Source organism: Helianthus annuus, chromosome 13 (assembly GCF_002127325.2).
Source record: "Helianthus annuus cultivar XRQ/B chromosome 13, HanXRQr2.0-SUNRISE, whole genome shotgun sequence".
NCBI lineage: Eukaryota > Viridiplantae > Streptophyta > Magnoliopsida > Asterales > Asteraceae > Helianthus > Helianthus annuus.
Window position 1 is genome coordinate 78,919,378 of NC_035445.2, and position 21,993 is coordinate 78,941,370.

General features: G+C 39.9%; 1 long non-coding RNA gene across 1 annotated transcript; it reads left to right on the top strand.

The window, feature by feature from the left end:
• The first annotated feature begins 18,937 nt into the window (after nt 1–18,937).
• On the top strand, nt 18,938–21,493 carry LOC110898282. The gene is made up of 2 exons (XR_004877268.1): nt 18,938–20,917; nt 21,179–21,493. It is a non-coding gene; the product is annotated as an uncharacterized LOC110898282 (long non-coding RNA).
• Nucleotides 21,494–21,993: the final 500 nt, after the last annotated feature.

Below are 21,993 nucleotides of genomic sequence, written 5' to 3' on the forward strand. Positions count from 1 at the left end.
TCCTTTTGCGGTAAAGCGTCAGCTAACTTGTCTACCCACTCTTCACGATCTTTGGTTATGCTCAACATCGACATGGATCGAACTAAGTGGCAGTATCTTTCAATTAGCTTCTTTGTATCTTCCCCGGGCAAACAAGTGAATAGATCAAATTCTTTCTTAAGCAATGCCTTCTTGCTTTTAATCATATTTTCATTACCCTCAAACTTGACTTTAAGAGCATCCCAAATCGATTTTGAAGTTTTGTCATGTTGGAGTTATACAAAGATGTCTTCTTTGATAGCTTGCTGAAGTAAACTTATCATCATCTTTTCAGAGCTCTGTACATTTCTCATTCTTGATCATTAAACTCTGAGATTTGTTTTTCAGTTTGCAGTTCAGTACGAGGTAGAACATATCTCTTCAATATACACTCCCACGATCTTAAATGGTTAGCTTGAACCCAGTTCTCGAACCGATCTTTCCATCCGTAGTACTCCTCAATGCTCATTAGCTTCGGGGGCTTTTGTGTAGTTCCGGTTTCATTTTCCAGATTCATATTTTGAGAAATGGAAGCCGGATTAATCGAAGATGTGGCGAACGCGTTGTAAAACTCTTCACTCATGAATCAAGCAAGTTCAAGCGAAATATCTCAATTCAGATTCAAGTGGAATACCAAAACTACCTTTTCAAGCGAAATACCTGAAAAACAGAACTTCAAGCGAGATAAGTTCAAGCGAAATAAGCAGTTTAAGCAAAATGACCTGATTTCGCTTGAAATTCAAGCGGAATAAGGTCTTTCGAGCGGAATCAGGAATTTCAAGCGAAATAACTGATTTCGCTTGAAATCTCTCAAGCGAAATAAAGCGTTTGAAGCGGAATCACCAGAATTCAAAGCGAAATATCAGATTTCGCTTGAAATTTTCAAGAGGAATATGTCAAACCAAGCGGAAACACAAATTTGCTCGTTCAAGCGAAATCACTTCGAAGATCAATTTTACCCATTTTTAAGCTGTATTTTAGAATGAAACTTTCAAGGGTTTGTTAATATGTAGTTTTACACATTCTGTGAAAAAATTGATCCAATTTTGACCGTTAAATTTTGTTCAATTCAAGAAAGAATGTGTAGAAGTAAAAAAATGCAATGAAAAACAGTTGTAATCTGCAGAACTCCTCCTCCTAAGCTCTGATACCACTTGTAGGATCGTTTTCGGACCCGAATGAGTCGTTCAGAGAAGTTTTACTTTCTTTCCGAGGCGGAAACTAAGAAACAAAGGTAGACATAGCTTGAATATCACTTTAATACTCTTTCTGATTGATCTAACAGCTAATACATCCAGAGGATAAACCGGCAGCACTTCGGTATCCAATGCAAGACCACACATACCACTCCTAATGATTTCGCTCGAAGCAACTATATATAGACCCTCTGATTCCGCTTGAACATGCTCAAACGGAATCAAACACTCAAGCGAAATCTCTACTTTACAACTCAAGCGGAAAAAGAACATGTGATTTCGCTTGAAATGTCCAAGTGTCATTTCAAGCGGAATCAACCTATTTGACACCTAGTTCTGCTATTTTCTCGTAAAACATGCCCTGATCTATCCTATTTTGAACAAGACTCGATACAAGACGAAGTCGACAGATGCATGCACTAACAAAAATAGTGGCAGATTAGAAAGAAAAAATAACGGGTATTTAAAAGAAAATTTAACAGTAAATTCATAAAATTGAGAAAAAAACTTTTACCGCACATTCAAAGATATTTTGCAATCTACCAAAAAGTTGACAATTATTATTGGACCCACATTGACAATTCATCTAAGATCTTAATTTATTAACTTTTAGCTTTAAATTTGTAAAGCCCGTTTTCTTTTTCATGAGTGGTAAAAAAAATCCTGATTATTTTGGTTTCTTTCTGTTTAGAAAACAATATATTTTGTCGATGATGGATTAAGTGTCGTGTAGAACCAAGTTTTTCTAAAGTTTTACAACACTGATTTAGAATAAGCAATTTATTAATCGCCGTGTTTAAGTGACGGGTTAGGTTTTGCAAGTAACAAACTTCATACATTAACATCAACATTTGTTTGAATATAAGTTGAGATACTTGTCACAATGCGCAAGCATTCCCAGAAATATCTATATATAACAAAAAATTTAGATATCACCAACTCTATATTTTATAAACAAACAAAAAGTTAGTGTGATTTAAAAATAAAAAAAAAAACAAGATCCATTCACCTTTCTTAGGGGACTAATATTTTCTTAGAAAATAGTGTTTTATGCATATTATAAAAGAAACTGTTAGCATATTATTTTAAAATCAACTAATATACAAAATCCGCGTGTTGTTATAGAGATGTTAAAATTTCTAAGGATAAATTTTGACAATGTATACATTAGTATTCACCTTCCATAAAAAAATTCACAATGAGATAAAAATAAGCATGCATAAATGAAAATTTCTGAATTTTAATTATAAAACATCATATGGTTGTAAAAGGAAAACAAAACTACAAAAATTGAAACATAAAGTAGTTTTGATAACTTATACATTTATACTTCCCTTACTTGTAAATTATCACAAAACTTTGTTTTGAATGAAAGTGGCACATGAATGCAAACACATCACAAGGGTACAATTAGGATTTCATAAAACGTAATCTTTTAAATTTTATAACAAAAAAAAACAAAACAAAAAAAAAATGTGAGTTGAACACATATAATAAACCTGGTCGGTTAAAAAATAAAAAAAAACGAAGGGAAAAGTTTAAGATGTAAAAAAAGAAAGTTTAACTACATCTATAGGTGCCATGTTGTAACTTGATTTCTATATGTTATTGCATACGATTGATTATAAGTTTTACCATTGTCAGGTGTGCAAAGAACCCATGATTATTGTTACAAGATAAGTGCAAGGCATGGTCCCTAATTTGGTATTGACTTACATATCTATTGCTCTTATACTTTAAATAATTAGGGAAATTGGCCTGTAATAATCTTTAGTAGACGTCATTGGCAATTGGCAGTCTCACTTTAGAATATTCCCCTTGCTAGTCCAACATTTCACCTGTTTTTCCTCTATCGGTCTCAAGCTAAAAAAACTTAACAAAGTAAAGTTTTCTTTCGAATTACAAACAGATGTTTTAGGGCTTTCATCAGAATGGGGATACGAGTCCACTGATAAAACACTTACCTCAAAACGGTGCTCCAAATGACGAAAACGGTGCTTCAATTCGGGTGTTTAAACTTCCGATAAACAAAAATTAAGTCATTTGACCGTTTCGAGATAAGTTTTACATCAGTAGACTCGTGTCATCATTTTGACCAAAAGCCCTAAAACATTTGTTTGTAATTCGGAAAAAAAAAAACTTTACTTTGTTAAGTTTTTTTAGCGAGAGACCGGTGGAGGAAAAATAGGTGAAAGGTTGGACTGGCAAGGGAAATATTCAAAAGTAGGACAGCCAATTGTCAATAACGTCTACTATAGATTATTATAGGGCAATTTCCCAAGAATTTATATGCCAAAAATTAACAAGAGATTCCCAAGTTAATGTAATTTAAATTGTGGTGGTCTAAATGAAATATTTACGGGTTTATCAGAAAAGAATTTAGCCTAAATTCTTAAAACCAAGAATTTTTTTTACCGTACATTCAAGGATATTTTGCAATTAAGGATATCCTTAATACCACAAAGCCCTTAATAGATCCACTCCTAATTAAAAAAAAAAAAAAAAGACAAGATGAGACCCTATAATAAATAGTTAGTGTAATTTAAAAACAACATAAGACTTGGAGTTAAAATGTTAATTTAATTTAAAATCAGAAACTCCAAAGTGCTATTTAACTTTTAAGAAAAAAGTTGTTTGAAATAAAAAGTTAAAGTCATGTGGAATACTACTATATATGGAATATTAAGAAAAAAGTTGTTTAAATAAAAAGTTAAAGTCACGTGGAGGAAGAAATTGATGTGGGGTAAAATACACATGTTTGTTCGGTGTAGATTGTATAGCTTTTGTATAAGTTTTATTTGTTTTTATTTAGTTTTAATATTATATTATTTTATTTTGTATTGGGTCAGGTCCTAGTGCAAATTGAGCGAAATGAGTAATAAAGAACTATCCAACTAGTTGGGCAGAGTGGGGCGCTAGTGACCGGAGTAAAAGTGCCGCTATTTTCTATTTTCTGTGAGTGGGCCGAGGCCACTATCTCTATTTTATAAGTTAGAGGGCTGCCACAAATATAGTTATATAATTGGATCGAGTTAAAGGGATAAGCCCAAATCAATATATAGTTTTATAATTTGAGTGCATCTAATATATTAGTGTTGTGCTGCATGAAACTTGGGGTGCATATTATTTGTTTTGGGTGGAAAGTTATACATAAGAAAAATTGGCCGCCAGACATCGTGATTTTTTGAAGTTGGGCTGTTAAACAGTATGTGATGCATGAAAATAAAAACCGTAATGCAAATAAAGGAATTCATACGTGGAGCATAAACTTGGACAAAAAGCAATATCTAATCATAATATTAGATATATTCACGTTGAATGAAAAGGATTGGATTCCAAGAATTCAATATTGGAACATATCATTAGAGCATTATAATATTCGTGGACAGGGGCGAAGGATAAGAGGGGCGGGGAGGGGCGCTCGCCCCCCCCCCTCCCCGAATTTTTTGCTCGGTAGTGTTATATATGTGGTTTTCGTATAGAAATTTGTGGGTATATACGTTTTCGCCCCCCCCCCCCCCGAATTTTTCGCTCGGTAGTGTTATATATGTGGTTTTCGTATAGAAATTTGTGGGTATATACGTTTTCGCCCCCCCCCCCCCCGACCGAAAAATTCAAGCTTCGCCACTGTTCGTGGAGGTGAAGTTAGACAAAAGAGAATCATAGTGGGCCATGGAGCACCTCAAGTCCAACAACAAATTATCAGATATTAACTTGGGCCTGGGCTGCTAAGAAGAAAGGCATACGACAGACAAGAGAATTGGCGGCTATTATTTTACTTGGAAAAAAAAGTAACTTCATACATATATATAGTCGACATCATAGGATCAGACGGAAAAAAATGAGACGCACGAAGTCAGCCGGGAGAAATTTTTAGAGAATATTGACAAGTGTTCAAGTCTAGAGAATTATGGGGATTGAAAGAGGGAAGCTCGGAAGTCAAGGAATTTACGGGTTCTTTTATTTTTTAGTTTCTTTTATTCTATGTCAACGAATTCATTATTTGAACCTTGTTTGATTATTTTTAAGACCATGTTTTCTGGCTAAACCTTTCGTTACTACCTAGGTTAAGATGAATATTTAATAAAGTTTGGATTTCTATTCGTTTATTATCGTGTGTATGGATTTTTCTTAAAAGTAAAGAACTTTGGAATCTTTAACTTAGTGCATATGCGTATTGAGTTTTGATTATTGATTATTGATTGTTTATTCGGTTCACATGAACCTTGGTGAATGTCTTTCATAGGATAGGTTTGTGTTGATTGTTTGAGTCTTTGCGGGTTTGGGTAGTCTTTGGGTGAGTTGGCCAATAGCCTTAGAAACGGTAAATAAAATATATTTAGAACTTGATATTCTGCTAATCTTGTCGCTGAGAGGCTCGAGGTTATTAATAGGTCTCGGTTTGATATATAGCTAGGATTAGGTTTTGAGAGAAATCGGTCTTAGTTCCCCAATCTTATTCGTGTCTATTAAACTAAATTAAAATCCGTAGTTGCCTTAGACTTTCACGCTGAGAGCTAGATTGTCAGATTAAGGCACTTTTAGAGAAGTTAGAGGACTGAGAGGAAGTCTAACCAACCGGTAGTCAAAACAGCTCTATTGAGTCTCACAGATTTCTTCCTGAGAAGGGTCGGGAGGTCTTAGTAGGGATTTCTTAGGGTTTAGGACACCAAGATCCCGGTTCCATACCATTTTAGTGTCGAATAGAAATCCATTCCTAGTTAAATAGGATTCTAGCCTAGGTAGTCTTCATCACCATTGAGTTAAAACCTTCGTCGAAAGTCGCGTCTAGTTAATTTAGTTAATTAGTTTAATTTTAATTGCAATTTTAGGATTGTTAGAAAACCCCCCAAAACAATAAAAACAAGTAATTCAATTAGGTCAGTTAAGTTAGTAGAGTCTAGTAAACGTAGTCAGTAGAGTCTCGTGGGTTCGACACTCGAACTTACTTAGGCTATACTACATTGACCGGTACACTTGCCAGTTGTGTGGTCTAGGTTTAGAGAGTCTTAGTTATAAATTTAAAACCTAGAGAGTCTAGTTTAGGGTTTAATTTAGTTAATTTATTTAGACCACTTTTAACACATCAATTGTCATTTTATTTAATATTAACTAGTGGGTAAAACATGTTTGTATCGGTAGGGTAGGAATGTTAAAATTTGTAAGGCTTGGTTTTTGATGAACTATACATTTATAATCAAATAGAAAGTGTAATTTAAAAACAACCAAGTCTCATCTACCTTTCTAAGGCTAAAGGGTGCGGGGGTCATGGTTGCGATATAATTCGCCATGTAGGAACATAAATGGAAGGGTATACCACCCATTTGTCTGATCCACCATTGATGTGTGTAAAATGCAACATATAAATCACATCAATTAAGGCATAAAACTAACACTTTTTAAGTACTAATGTTGGAAAAAAAGTGTTTTTGTCTTCCTTTTGTATTTTCAGGATGAAATGAGCTCAAAATCACAAAAGAAGCAAAAAGACAACTAATTCTACCATAAAATACAAGAAAAGGAACAAAAGTGGACTGCCCGGACCCTCAACGGCACCTCCCAAGGCAAAGGAGAGGAAACAGAGTCTGAACACGCCCCGTGTCCAGCGAACACGGGGGCGTGCCCAGGAAGCAGCAGAAAAGACAAACCAGTAGAAGCTTCCATTGCCCACCACGGGGCCGTGTCCAGCGGGCACGGGGGCGTGGTGAAAGTACAGCAGGCGCATTAATTGTAATTCGCAATTACAATTAATGAGGAGAGAGAGTGTCAGGCGGGCACGGGGCCGTGTCCAGCGGACACGGGGCCGTGTCCAGCCTTCTGTTCAGCCTATAAATAGAGGAGCTTGGCTTCATTCTCTCTCATCCCTTGGCACACCACCTCTCTCACACTTCATCCACCACCCACCACCACCATAACACCATCATCCACCACCATCATCCATTGTCCATCGTAGAGTGTGTGAGTCGTCTCGGGATCCAAGATTGATCGTAAGAGTTCTTGACAATCAAGGCCATGTTTGCCTAAGTCTCTTACATCACTTGGTGAAGACAACTGTTTAGTATAATACTTTTTATTTTTAATCTTTTGCACTTTTTATTTGGTTTTGTATTAATGACTTTAATAACTAGTTACTTATGTTGAAGGTGATCTTTCCTTATCGTTTGTCCGTGGTGTCTTGGCATTATTTTACTGTCTATATAAAATAAAAGATTTTTGTCACACCCCCAAAATCCACCCGCGGAATACCACCGCTTGGGAGCGTGACTGACCAGGATCAAGCCATCAATCATATCAAACCATAGCAATTAATATTAGAAGTAGATAATGTAAATCATCATGACATGATTGATGTATCAAAACCAACATCGTTTAAGTAGCGGAAGCATAGTATGTAAATCTCAAATTAGTTATAAGTTTGAATATCGTTCATGACACAAATCCCACAACGACCTGCTCCTCCCTGTGCAAGCTCCATAATGTACCTAAGGTCCTGCAAGGCATGCAGCAAATAATCAACAAACTAGTTGAGCGAGTTCACAGAAAGTAAGTTCATAACGTAATGCACAAGTATAGCTAGTGGGGGCTTCCCATACTAGTGTGTACTAAAGGTGGGGGCTTCCCATGTTTATCCTGGCTAATGAGGGCTTCTCATTAACGGTACTTACTAGACTAACTTCCGACCATGTGTTCTTCTTTACCGAGAACAGGAAAACGTACAGGGTCACGTAGGCTTTACGTGACGTGCCCTTCCCCGAGGACAGTGGTACGCGTGGGGGCTACGTAGGCTTTACGCAGCGTGGCCTTCCGACCTGGAAGCCAGTAGATGGTATTGGGTTACGTAGGCTTTACGTAACGTGTCCTCCCGACCCGGGAGACATATGGCAAATATACTGGGTTACGTAGGCTTTACGTAACGTGTCCTGACTAACCTGAGGACGATGGTCTATAGTCTAGAGAATGCGTAAGTACGAGTAACTCTTTCAACATCAACATATCCAACCCAATTCCCAACCCGGGAATCCCATGCCTTGGCTGTGTGAACTCACCTTGGTTTGCTCGGCAGATACACAGAAAGTACAAGTAGCAAGTAAATGGTCAACCACGTCCTATCATGGTTATTATACGAGTCAGGTTCGTATATAGCACGTATATAGTAATCACGTATAGTCATGGCAATCATGTACGCACGTAAGCAGATAAGACATAGCATGCGTGATTCAATTGTTCTAAGTCCAATCATACCCGACCCAATGACATAAGCAGCCCAATAATAAAACAGCCCAGATTCTCAATCGGCCCAAATAGCAAACACATACAAGTCCATTAATAAACAGCCCCATATCAAATCATTGGGCCCGTGACAGTGAAGGCCCAACAGTGTGCGCGTAATGGTGGTCTCGACTCGCAACGGGGTTACGAGTCGCAACGAGGATCTCGAGTCGTAACGGCTGAATACGAGTCGCAACAAGTGGTCTCGGCTCATCATGGTTTGGTTACGAGTCGCAATCTGACTCGCAACCATGATTGCGGCTTGTGCTGTTTGTGGTCTCGAGTGGGGTTCCGACTCGCAATCCGAGTCGCAACCGAACGTGTAACTGGTTTCCATAATTTTAGTCCATTAAACCCCGTGATTTCAGCTAACAGTTTGGTCAGTTTGGTAACCAGATCAATTAACATAATTTCAACAAATCATTAGCATGATATCAATCAAACATAACAATTGCAACACAAATTCATAAGAACCCTAATTAAATCATGCATGAACACATCTAACAATTCATCGACAAACCAACATTCAGGTTAACCCGATGCATACTATAGCCGATTACTTGATCATTCGGTAATACCACAAGATCATTGATTCTTATGTAGATCATGCATTTATATATATATCCGATTTATGTCCAAGTCAATCACATAGTCGTTATATATCATAGAAGCCGATTTCTTTACATCTAAACATTCGATTCTAAGTTAACCACAACTACAAACTGATTATATAACAATGAATTCGGGGACCAACATAACCACATATCTAACCGGCCCTAGTTCATCATCATGCAAATTCTAATCGGTTCGATCTAAGCATGTAATCAAAACATCACTTAACACACAAGCATAAACATCATACTAACCGATTACAAGGAGGAGAGTGTGATCCGATCGAGATGATGGTCCTGCCGTCGAGTTCTAAGCAAGCCGAGAGAGAGAGCAAAGCTTCTAGGGTTTGTGTGTGTTTGTGATTTGCAAAAGTGGTAAAACAAAACCCCTAAACTCGGTTTTGTGTGTTGCGAGTGGGGAGTGGGCCGAGCCCAACTCGGGTATCAAGTGGAGTCCGATTTCAAGGTGGCCCAAACGAGCTTGTATGACCGGTTTGCTTTGTGCGATCGGTTTTAGTGTGTGGTTTTGGGCTCGTGCACACATAACATACATACACATTCTAATGAAATCATATAGTACATAATATTCGATCACACAATGTAATCACATAATTCACATTAGTTCAATGGTTACACGTAATGTACAAGACGGTAAAGTACGAGTTGTCACATTATCCCCAACTAATTGGAAATTTCGTCCCGAAATTTGGTATGCACTCACTGAGGAAGCTAGGTAAACCGTACTGTTCACTGATTTTCCTGGGGTGTCACATCCTCCCCCCGTTGATCTGGAATTTCGTCCCGAAATTCCGAAGTAGTAGCTTCAGCCTCAGTAGTGGTTGCCTTGTTCCCGAATAACTGGGGGTACTTTTCTGTCATCCTGTCTTCGCGTTCCCAGGTGTACTCTGGGCCACGTTTGGAGTTCCAACGAACTCGGACAAGAGGGATTCTCTTGTGTTTGAGGACCTTTACATCCCGGTCCGTGATTTCAACTGGTTCCTCGACGAACTGCAACCGCTCGTCGATAGTAAGTTCCTTGAAAGGAATGATGAGGTTTTCATCTGATAGGCACTTCTTTAAGTTCGATACATGAAAAACATTGTGAACTGCCCCGAGTTCAGCTGGTAAATTCAACTTGTAGGCTACCTTGCCAATCTTTTCTATAATTTCAAATGGTCCGACGTACCGCGGATTCAGTTTACCCCGTTTGCCAAAACGAACTACACCCTTCCAGGGTGAAACTTTCAATAAAACCCGGTCCCCGACCTCAAATTCCAATGGCTTTCTACGCTTGTCCGCGTAGGCTTTCTGACGGTCGCGTGCTGCCGCCATGCGTTGTCGTATCTGTGCAATCTTTTCTGTGGCGTCCACTACAATCTCTGGACCCGTAATCTGACTATCCCCCACCTCTGCCCAACAGAGAGGTGACCGGCATTTACGCCCGTACAATGCCTCGAATGGAGCGGCTTGAATGCTGGTGTGATAACTATTATTTGTAAGAAAACTCCACCAAAGGGAGGTGCTTTTCCCAGCCGTTGCCGAAATCGATGACGCATGCCCGAAGCATGTCTTCTAGAGTTTGGATCGTACGCTCAGACTGCCCATCCGTCTGAGGGTGATATGCTGTGCTCATGTCTAACCTTGAGCCGAAAGATTTGTGCATTGCTTGCCAAAGCTCTGATGTGAATCGTGCATCGCGATCCGATATGATAGATGTGGGCACCCCGTGCCTCGAAACAACTTCCTTAAGATAGACGTCTGCGAGAGTGGAGAACTTGTCCGTTTCCTTAATCGGCAGGAAGTGTGCAGACTTGGTGAGTCGATCAACTATGACCCATATTGTATCGTTCCCACGCTGGGATCTAGGTAAGCCTGTAACAAAATCCATGGAAATTTCTTCCCATTTCCATTGCGGTATCTTAGGCTGCTGAAGTAGACCAGCTGGTTTTTGATATTCAACCTTGACTCTCGCACAGGTCAAGCATTTTCCAACGTACGTAGCGATGTGGGCCTTCATACTAGGCCACCAATAAGTAGTGCTGATGTCGTGGTACATTTTATCCGACCCTGGATGTACCGAATAGCGAGACTTGTGTGCTTCGTCCATTACAAGTTCGCGTAGACCGCCATAAAGTGGGACCCAAATCCGGCCCGTTACATAATAGGCGCCGTCTGCCTTCTGTTCCATCTGCTGCCGTGAGCCGCGTAAGGCTTCAGCCTTGACGTTTTCAGGCTTCAGTGCTTCGATCTGGGCAGTTCGTATTTGTGTTGGAAGGCCAGACTGAATCGTAAGCTGTAGCGCTCGCACGCGCTTTGGTAAGGTGTCCTTTCGACTGAGGGCATCAGCCACAACATTGGCTTTGCCTGGATGGTACTTGATAGCGCATTCATAATCGTTAAGTAACTCGACCCATCGTCGTTGACGCATATTCAAATCCTTCTGCTTAAGGATATGCTCGAGACTCCTGTGATCGGTGTAAATCGTGCACCTGGTACCGTACAGGTAGTGTCGCCATATCTTAAGCGCGAAAACAACAGCTCCCAGCTCTAAATCGTGCGTCATGTAGTTCCGTTCATGAACCTTGAGTTGACGTGAGGCGTAAGCAATAACCTTGTCGCGCTGCATTAACACACATCCAAGTCCCCGAATGGATGCATCACAATATACCACGAAGTCATCTGTGCCCTCTGGCAAAGAGAGGATAGGTGCGCTGCAAAGTCTATCCTTTAGGTGCTGAAAAGCAGTCTCCTGGGGCTCTCCCCAGCGATAAGTAACACCCTTCTGTGTCAGTAGCGTAAGCGGCTGAGCAATCTTCGAAAAGTCTCTAATAAACCGTCTGTAGTAACCTGCCAAACCCAAGAATTGGCGTATTTCCGTTGGTGTACGCGGTGCAGGCCAGTTTCTGATCGAATCTACCTTGGATGGATCGACATGGATCCCATCCCTGTTTACCACGTGGCCTAAGAAGTGGACTTCACGAAGCCAGAAGTCGCATTTAGAAAGCTTAGCGTACAGTTGTTCCTTCCGAAGGAGTTCCAATATAAGACGAAGATGCTGCTCGTGTTCCTCCTGACTCTTGGAGTAAATCAGAATGTCGTCGATGAACACTATGACGAACTTGTCGAGATAGGGTTTACACACCCTGTTCATAAGATCCATAAATACCGCAGGCGCGTTCGTTAACCCAAACGGCATGACGAGAAACTCGTAGTGACCATAACGAGTTCTGAATGCTGTCTTGGAGACGTCCTCATCCCGGACTCTCAACTGATGGTACCCCGACCTCAAGTCTATTTTCGAATAGTAGCACGACCCTTGCAACTGGTCGAATAAATCGTCTATGCGTGGAAGAGGATAACGGTTCTTCACCGTCACCTTGTTGAGTTCACGGTAATCGATGCACATCCTGAACGTACCGTCTTTCTTTTTCACAAAAAGCACTGGAGCTCCCCAAGGCGAAGAGCTTGGACGTATGAAACCCTTTTCCAAGAGCTCTTGTAGCTGCTTTGACAGTTCCTCCAATTCTGATGGAGCTAGACGATATGGTGCGCGAGCTATGGGTGCTACTCCCGGAGCGAGCTCGATCTGAAATTCGACCTGACGATGAGGCGGTAAGCCAGGTAAGTCTTCAGGAAACACCTGAGGGTAATCGCGTACAATTGGAATATCCTCCAATTTCTTTTCCTTTGCAGACGCATCTGAAACAAGAGCCAGAATGGCTGTGTGCCCCTTTCGTAAGCATTTCTGAGCCTTCAAGAAAGAGATGATGCCAACCACTGCACCACTCTTGTCGCCTTGAACTTCTAGAGGTTCCTGACCCGAACGAGGAATGCGAATAACCTTCTCGCTGCATAAGATTTCTGCCTGGTGTTGGGATAACCAATCCATCCCAATCACGACGTCGAAGCTACCCAAAACTATGGGAATGAGATCGATAGAGAAAACTTGACCAGCTAGGATAAGATTACAACCCTGAACTACGTGCGTGGCTTGTAGACTTTTACCGTTAGCTAACTCTACTACATGTTTGGTGGGTAAAAGTGTTGGTGCACGTTTTAGCAGTTGACACATTTTCACAGACATATAGCTTGTATCCGCACCCGAATCAAATAAAACAGTAACGTAAATATTGTCGAGGAGAAACTTACCCATAACAACGTTGGGATCGTTCACTGCGTCGCCTCGACCTAGCACGAATGCACGACCACGAGCTTCATTGCCGTTGTTGTTGTTTCCCCCGTTGTTGTTGCCGTTGCCCTGGTTGTTGTTGTTGTTGCGATTCTGGTTCAACTGAGGGCAATCGCGTTTGAAGTGACCTTCAGCCCCACACTGGAAACACCCCCGGTTTCCACGCTGTGGCTGCTGCTGCTGCTGCTGGTTCTGTGGAGCTGGTTGCTGAGGCTGCTGATTCTGATTCGCAGGCCGTGGACTCCTACAGTCTTTGGCCTCGTGACCCATCTTAAGACACCTTTGACAACGACCCTTGTTACACGGGCCGTGGTGATGCCTGTTGCAGTTGTGGCACCTAGGTTGACTACCCTGATATCTCCTCTGTCTGTGACTACCAGAGGATTGCTGACTGGGACTCTGATAGTGGTCAATCTTCTGCTGCTGAGCTTGTGGCTGAACAGATGCTGAACTTTTGCTGGAATCTCCATCCCATTTCCTTTTACTGTCACCAGATGTAGCAGGAGTAACTGAGGTGGTGACGTTAGCAGTAGCATTAACACGCTTGGGCAGTTTATTCTGATCCACTGCCTGATCGGTGATGCGATGAGCGAGACGCTGAATTTCCTGGATGTTTTCGAGGTTAGCCGACGTCACGTGGCTCTGAATTTCTGGCGCCAATCCCTTGAGATACAACTCAATGCGCTTGTATGGAGGATCCACCATAGTTGGACACAGAACGGCCAGCTCATTAGACCGTTTAGTATACGCCTCGATTTCTGATCCAACCATTTTCAAGTTATACAGCTCGTCTTCCAGCTTGTGAATATCTTCACGCGTGCAATACTCACGCTTGATGAGTTCCTTAAAGTCGTTCCATGGGGTGGCGTTAGCAGCTGCCAACCCTAAGATCTGAACTTGGGCGTTCCACCAAGTCAGTGCTATCCCTTCCAAAGTGCCAGTGGCAAACTTAACCTTGCGAGCCTCAGGGCACTCGCACATTTCGAACACTGATTCTAGCTTTTCAAACCAATGGAGGAGTCCAACCGCTCCTTCTGTGCCGCTGAAAGAGTTTGGACGACAGTCCATGAAATTCTTGAACGTGCAGACAGGCTGCTGCGCGTGTTGACCTATTGTGTACGAATAGGACGAAGTTAAATACGAGAGTTAATGTAGGATCTAAAGATCCTAGTGTGTGCCTATACTGCAGGGTATACTACCTGCTTGAGCTGCTGCAACTGCCGCAGCAACTTGAGCTTGAACGAGAGCCTCTAGCTGGGCTTGCGTCATGTTGATTCTTCCAGACATGATCTTCATAGTAACAAGTAGCATACGTAAGAATGGTTCGCGAGTAGGGCGATGACAGAAAAGCGTAGGCATATAGGTGTTCTCATGAAATCAAAGCATGTGTATCTAGGCGTAATGCGAGCAAAGTTCTAAGCAGTTCTAGCAAACAGGCAATAAACATAAACCTTATTACCTAGGATGTCGAGTCTTGCACGTGGAGCGAAGCGTCGTTGTGGATCGTTGAGAGCACTGTACTGGTTATAGTCCGGTTTTAATAAAAACGTTTTTCCCATATTAAAACCAAGTTCTCTATAACCAATGGCTCTGATACCAATCTGTCACACCCCCAAAATCCACCCGCGGAATACCACCGCTTGGGAGCGTGACTGACCAGGATCAAGCCATCAATCATATCAAACCATAGCAATTAATATTAGAAGTAGATAATGTAAATCATCATGACATGATTGATGTATCAAAACCAACATCGTTTAAGTAGCGGAAGCATAGTATGTAAATCTCAAATTAGTTATAAGTTTGAATATCGTTCATGACACAAATCCCACAACGACCTGCTCCTCCCTGTGCAAGCTCCATAATGTACCTAAGGTCCTGCAAGGCATGCAACAAATAATCAACAAACTAGTTGAGCGAGTTCACAGAAAGTAAGTTCATAACGTAATGCACAAGTATAGCTAGTGGGGGCTTCCCATACTAGTGTGTACTAAAGGTGGGGGCTTCCCATGTTTATCCTGGCTAATGAGGGCTTCTCATTAACGGTACTTACTAGACTAACTTCCGACCATGTGTTCTTCTTTACCGAGAACAGGAAAACGTACAGGGTCACGTAGGCTTTACGTGACGTGCCCTTCCCCGAGGACAGTGGTACGCGTGGGGGCTACGTAGGCTTTACGCAGCGTGGCCTTCCGACCTGGAAGCCAGTAGATGGTATTGGGTTACGTAGGCTTTACGTAACGTGTCCTCCCGACCCGGGAGACATATGGCAAATATACTGGGTTACGTAGGCTTTACGTAACGTGTCCTGACTAACCTGAGGACGATGGTCTATAGTCTAGAGAATGCGTAAGTACGAGTAACTCTTTCAACATCAACATATCCAACCCAATTCCCAACCCGGGAATCCCATGCCTTGGCTGTGTGAACTCACCTTGGTTTGCTCGGCAGATACACAGAAAGTACAAGTAGCAAGTAAATGGTCAACCACGTCCTATCATGGTTATTATACGAGTCAGGTTCGTATATAGCACGTATATAGTAATCACGTATAGTCATGGCAATCATGTACGCACGTAAGCAGATAAGACATAGCATGCGTGATTCAATTGTTCTAAGTCCAATCATACCCGGCCCAATGACATAAGCAGCCCAATAATAAAACAGCCCAGATTCTCAATCGGCCCAAATAGCAAACACATACAAGTCCATTAATAAACAGCCCCATATCAAATCATTGGGCCCGTGACAGTGAAGGCCCAACAGTGTGCGCGTAATGGTGGTCTCGACTCGCAACGGGGTTACGAGTCGCAACGAGGATCTCGAGTCGTAACGGCTGAATACGAGTCGCAACAAGTGGTCTCGGCTCATCATGGTTTGGTTACGAGTCGCAATCTGACTCGCAACCATGATTGCGGCTTGTGCTGTTTGTGGTCTCGAGTGGGGTTCCGACTCGCAATCCGAGTCGCAACCGAACGTGTAACTGGTTTCCATAATTTTAGTCCATTAAACCCCGTGATTTCAGCTAACAGTTTGGTCAGTTTGGTAACCAGATCAATTAACATAATTTCAACAAATCATTAGCATGATATCAATCAAACATAACAATTGCAACACAAATTCATAAGAACCCTAATTAAATCATGCATGAACACATCTAACAATTCATCGACAAACCAACATTCAGGTTAACCCGATGCATACTATAGCCGATTACTTGATCATTCGGTAATACCACAAGATCATTGATTCTTATGTAGATCATGCATTCATATATATATCCGATTTATGTCCAAGTCAATCACATAGTCGTTATATATCATAGAAGCCGATTTCTTTACATCTAAACATTCGATTCTAAGTTAACCACAACTACAAACTGATTATATAACAATCAATTCGAGGACCAACATAACCACATATCTAACCGGCCCTAGTTCATCATCATGCAAATTCTAATCGGTTCGATCTAAGCATGTAATCAAAACATCACTTAACACACAAGCATAAACATCATACTAACCGATTACAAGGAGGAGAGTGTGATCCGATCGAGATGATGGTCCTGCCGTCGAGTTCTAAGCAAGCCGAGAGAGAGAGCAAAGCTTCTAGGGTTTGTGTGTGTTTGTGATTTGCAAAAGTGGTAAAACAAAACCCCTAAACTCGGTTTTGTGTGTTGCGAGTGGGGAGTGGGCCGAGCCCAACTCGGGTATCAAGTGGAGTCCGATTTCAAGGTGGCCCAAACGAGCTTGTATGACCGGTTTGCTTTGTGCGATCGGTTTTAGTGTGTGGTTTTGGGCTCGTGCACACATAACATACATACACATTCTAATGAAATCATATAGTACATAATATTCGATCACACAATGTAATCACATAATTCACATTAGTTCAATGGTTACACGTAATGTACAAGACGGTAAAGTACGAGTTGTCACAATTTTCACCATTCATATCTCCACGGTCTATATGGAGGTATGTTGGCTACCTGGTCGGGGGTTAAGGGAACGGTTTGGTAAGGGTCTTGCCCTTGTTCAGCGTTTAGAGGTCCTGCTTGGGACCTGGGTCAAATTTAGTAGGATCTCCTTCAATGCCCATAGGTATTGGATGGCGGGGATCCAAACTCTTTGACCCCCTCATAAGTTAACTACTATTAATACTATAACCCGGCTATTTAGGACTGTATCCCTGCTGACTCAGACTACTTAGCCGAGGGTAACGTCACCGCCAAAAGCGGGGCCTACCATAATTTGCATTAATAACTTAATTCATTATCTTTCAATAATCCGACCCTTTAGGATTGTATCCTTGCTGACTCAAACTACTGGGTTGAGGGTAACGTCGCCTTCAAAAGAGGGGCCTACTACAATAACTAAGATAATCTCTTAAACAAGTGCAAAAGTGCGAAAATAATCAAAGGTTATACTAATACACGTGTCGGATCCAAGTGATTCATCTTGTCTATCTGTTTTTATTTTATTTTTTATTTTCAGCATTTAGTTAGTTTTTATTTTTCTTAGTTTAAAACATTTTTCTAACCTTTTGATTTGATTAGACGTTGAGGATAAACCGGTATTAAAAGCTCTTGTGTCCTTGGACGACCTCGGTATCTTACCAACACTATACTACGTCCACGATGGGTGCACTTGCCCATATGTGTGTTTAGTGTTAGTGAATATCGTGTTTTATAAATTTAAAACTTGGCTAAAAGTGTAAAAGGGGGCTTAAATACTCATCAAAATAATACTACACTTCACGCACATCAACCATGGTTTGCATGGATTAAACTATGGCAACATGGTCCTTGTTTCCATTTTCTAAGAAATTCTTTCCTTTTTTCTTTAGATAAAGATAAATTAAAACAAATAAGGGGATAGTGGTTTGGGTCATCACCACACCCGTAAGATAATGTTTTGGATGGTGGATTAGAGGTGGATGACATGCTACTCACGTGAAGGATCATGGTGGTTATGAGGGTCATGACCACACCCTATAGCCTAAAGGGAGTAATATGTTCTTAAAATGTACTGTATTATGCAGGTTATAAAAGTAACAATTAGCATCTTATTTTAATATCCAATAGTATACGAAATCTGCGTGTTATTATAGAGATGTTAAAATTTCTAAGAATCAATTTTGTCAACATGTACATTAGTACTCACTTTGCGTAAAAATGTATTTTGAGATAAAAATAAGCATTCAGAAATAAAAATTTATGAATTTAAATTATAAAATGTCATATTTCAAAGACTCTAAAAGGAAAAAAAACTATAAAAAAAGGAAACCTTAAAGTAGTTTTGACGACTTATACATTCGTATTTCGATTACTTGTACATTATCACAAAACTTTATTTTCAGTGAAAGTTAAACATGACGCAAACACGTCATAAGGGTACATCTAGCATTTTATAAAAATCATATTTATATTTTATAACGAAGAAAATAAACAAAACAGAAAAATGTGAGTTGACCACGTATTATAACCTAGCTGATTAAAAAATGAAAAAAAAAATCAATGTGAAAAGTTTAGTGTGTAAAAAGAAAGGTTTAACTAAATCTATAGGTGGCACATTGTAACTTGATTTCTATACGTTATTGTATATAATTGAATATAAGCTTACCCATTGTCAAGTGTGTCAAGAACCCATGTCCATGAAGTGCTCCCTAATTCGGATCGACTTACATATCTGTTGCTCCTAAACTTTAAAGAGCTTATATGCCAAAAAAGAACCAAAGATTCCCAAGTTATTCTTCTATATATTAATAACATTCTTCTATATATTCTTCTATATATTAATAACAGAAGGAAATGAACAGTAAAATATTTACGGGTAATAAGGGTTTTGAATAGAAACAGAGAGGAAGGTTGACCGGATAAAAGAGAGTGGCAGAGGATATAGATGCTCGCCGGCGGCCAAGAGGGACACAGCCATCGGACAGAAAATGAGAGAGAGCGTAGTGAGAGATGCTCGCCGCCGGAGAGAAGAGAGAGATCGGATGCGGAGGCTGTCCCTGCTGGCGACGATTGACGTACTTTCTTAGGAACAGTTCGCGTTTCCCGGTTTCTCATAACCGGCAGCTGTCGATCTTCAGACTACATCCCACCGCTAAAAGCCACCTCATTAGCAATTCGTCCCTGTTCCTACGCTTCAGCAATTAGGGTTCTGGTACGTTTGAGATTAAAGCTCCAACAGGTATGATTCAGCAAATTAGGGCTCCAATTTCAGTGTTTACTTCCATCACAGGTATGCTTCGAGACTAGCAACATGTATGCTTCAGCAATTAGGGTTCCAGTTTCAGTGTTCTTGACGCTTTTCATCCAAGACTCCAAATGGTCAAACTTACTCTTGAATAGCACTACTACAAGTGTCAGATTAATATTTTATGTCGCAAAAGCCTACAAATAATTGTTATTTGCCACCAATTGTTCCATGTGTTTTTTTAAAGAGTTTAATTACATGTTGGTATAGTAGTTCCATGGTCCCCTGTTTGCATTTGATTACACTGAGAGTTAGATGTATGTTTTTTTTGTCGGATTAATATTAATGTGAAAGGATCATTGTAGGGGTCATATTAGTTGTAATTTGTGTTGTTAATAGGCCCCTTTGGTTGTATGCAATTAATATAAGTTGAAAAGTTTATAGAAAAAAATGCCAAAAATTTGATGGAACTGTTTGATTAAAATGGCGAAAAAGATGTAGGAAATGGTGTCATGGACTCATAGTGTGAGCAGAGGGACGAGTGAGCCCAGTCATTGTTTTGAATGACGACCTAAGAGAAAACATGAGTTCTTGATTTGTATGCATAAGACAAAAGAGAAAACCATTTCAAGTATGCAAAACCATTGTTGGTCTTTTTTTCAGCAAGTGCTTTTTGACCCAGTTCTTTACATCTTCAAGCGATTATGTGTTGGTATGATTCATTAACTGCTACTTTCTTATTTGTTGATACAGTTGTATTTTGCTTTTAGTTATACTCACTTTTTTTCCTTTTACTATGCAGTTTTTATGATACTTTGTTATGAGTTTGCGATAAATTGACCGGTAAGCATAGATTAGATGGTAGTACTTATGAAGTTGGCGAATGTTCGCGTAGTCATCACTCCCGCAATATTATTGATCTTTTTCATAGGAATACCATTTCTTTAGCCCTTTTGTATAGTTGGGTAAATATATTATGGCTGTACATATCTTGTGGATTAACCGAATTGTACTAATACATGTCACAACCCCGCCGCAATGCGCGTGGGTTACATTCTAGCTATATAACAATTTGCGTCGAGGCTTATCTACAGTAAATTTAGCTTATTACCAAATTGCCCTTCCCTTCTACTAATAACCAGACATCGACTTTTGTTTCAGTTGCCACTGCAGTCTATTGTAAACCCTAGCCGTCGCTGGTGTGGCGATTGTCACCCATCACTCTTCACAGGGTGACCTTACCATCATCGACTTCCCTCATCGTCAACCAACGTCAAAATACAACTTTTCATTCAGATTCTATGGACTTTCCATCGCGTATCTCTCTTTATCTCTTCTCTGTGTCTATCCGATGGGGATGATGTCTGTACGATTTGTGGTCGACAATCGGAAAAAGTACAGCTGATGATGGAACTTTAACCCAAAATTAACGATGTACCGTAAACTACCAATGTTCTTCTACTTGTGAGCATGAATTGATTTGTCGATGCAACATCTTTGGAGTTCATATTCTAAAGCGGAGAGATTTATTAAATGGATATTTTTTCAAGTATTTCTTAAAATTAGAAAAGTATATGAACCAAAGTGATGAAGCTTGATTATTGTGAATTTATGGAGTCGACCATTCAGTAACAACTTCTTTTGCTTTTTTTCCTTTTTAAATTAATTCAAGTTTGATGCGTCATCTTTTTTCAGATTTCAAAACTGGGTTTGTTTAAAGATTGCTATCTTAGTGAAGACTGGAACATGTTAGATTGGGTAAGAAAGTTATTGGGCATTGTTTTGACATAGGCGTAACTGCGTAACACTTCAGACTTCTTTTGTGGACTGTTATGTTTAATCGATTTGCTTTCGCTGGTTTAAAGATGTATTTCAGTATGTCTTAGATAGAGATTCTTTTTTAATTTGATATGGGTTTTTTGAGTTGGAATCATTAGGTTCAACTTTGGAATTAATTTTGTACTGTCATTTGAAAGTTGGGTACTGCTTATGAATCCATGAATTTGCAGCTGTTTGGTTTTTTTTTTTTTTTTTTTTTTTTTTTTTTTTTTTTGTAAAAATAATTAAGGAGACAATGGATTCAAGGTTAAGGGGTGTTTGAGATTGGTTATAGTATTGTTTGATACTTAGCTGCATAGCACTTGCAATAAAACTCAAATTCTTAATGTGGCACTAAATATTTCTTTAAATTAATATTCATGCTATTTCTAAAATCTTGCATCTTCATAAATGAAAATATGATACATATTCAAAAAAAAAAGTTTACATCATAACATCACATATGTATGTTGTCGCGATTATCATATATTGTTGGTTGTAGGGAAACTTTGTGAAGACCCGTGAATCTGTGATATTACAAGTTACATGGAAGCATTATTTTTCGGGTTTTCTTTTTCGATTGTCATTCCTTTACGAACAGAATTGGTACCGACTAAATACCCGCCGTGAAGCGCGGGGGGTTTTACTAGTTGTAATTTAAAATAGTGGCAGATTAGAAAGAAAAATTAACG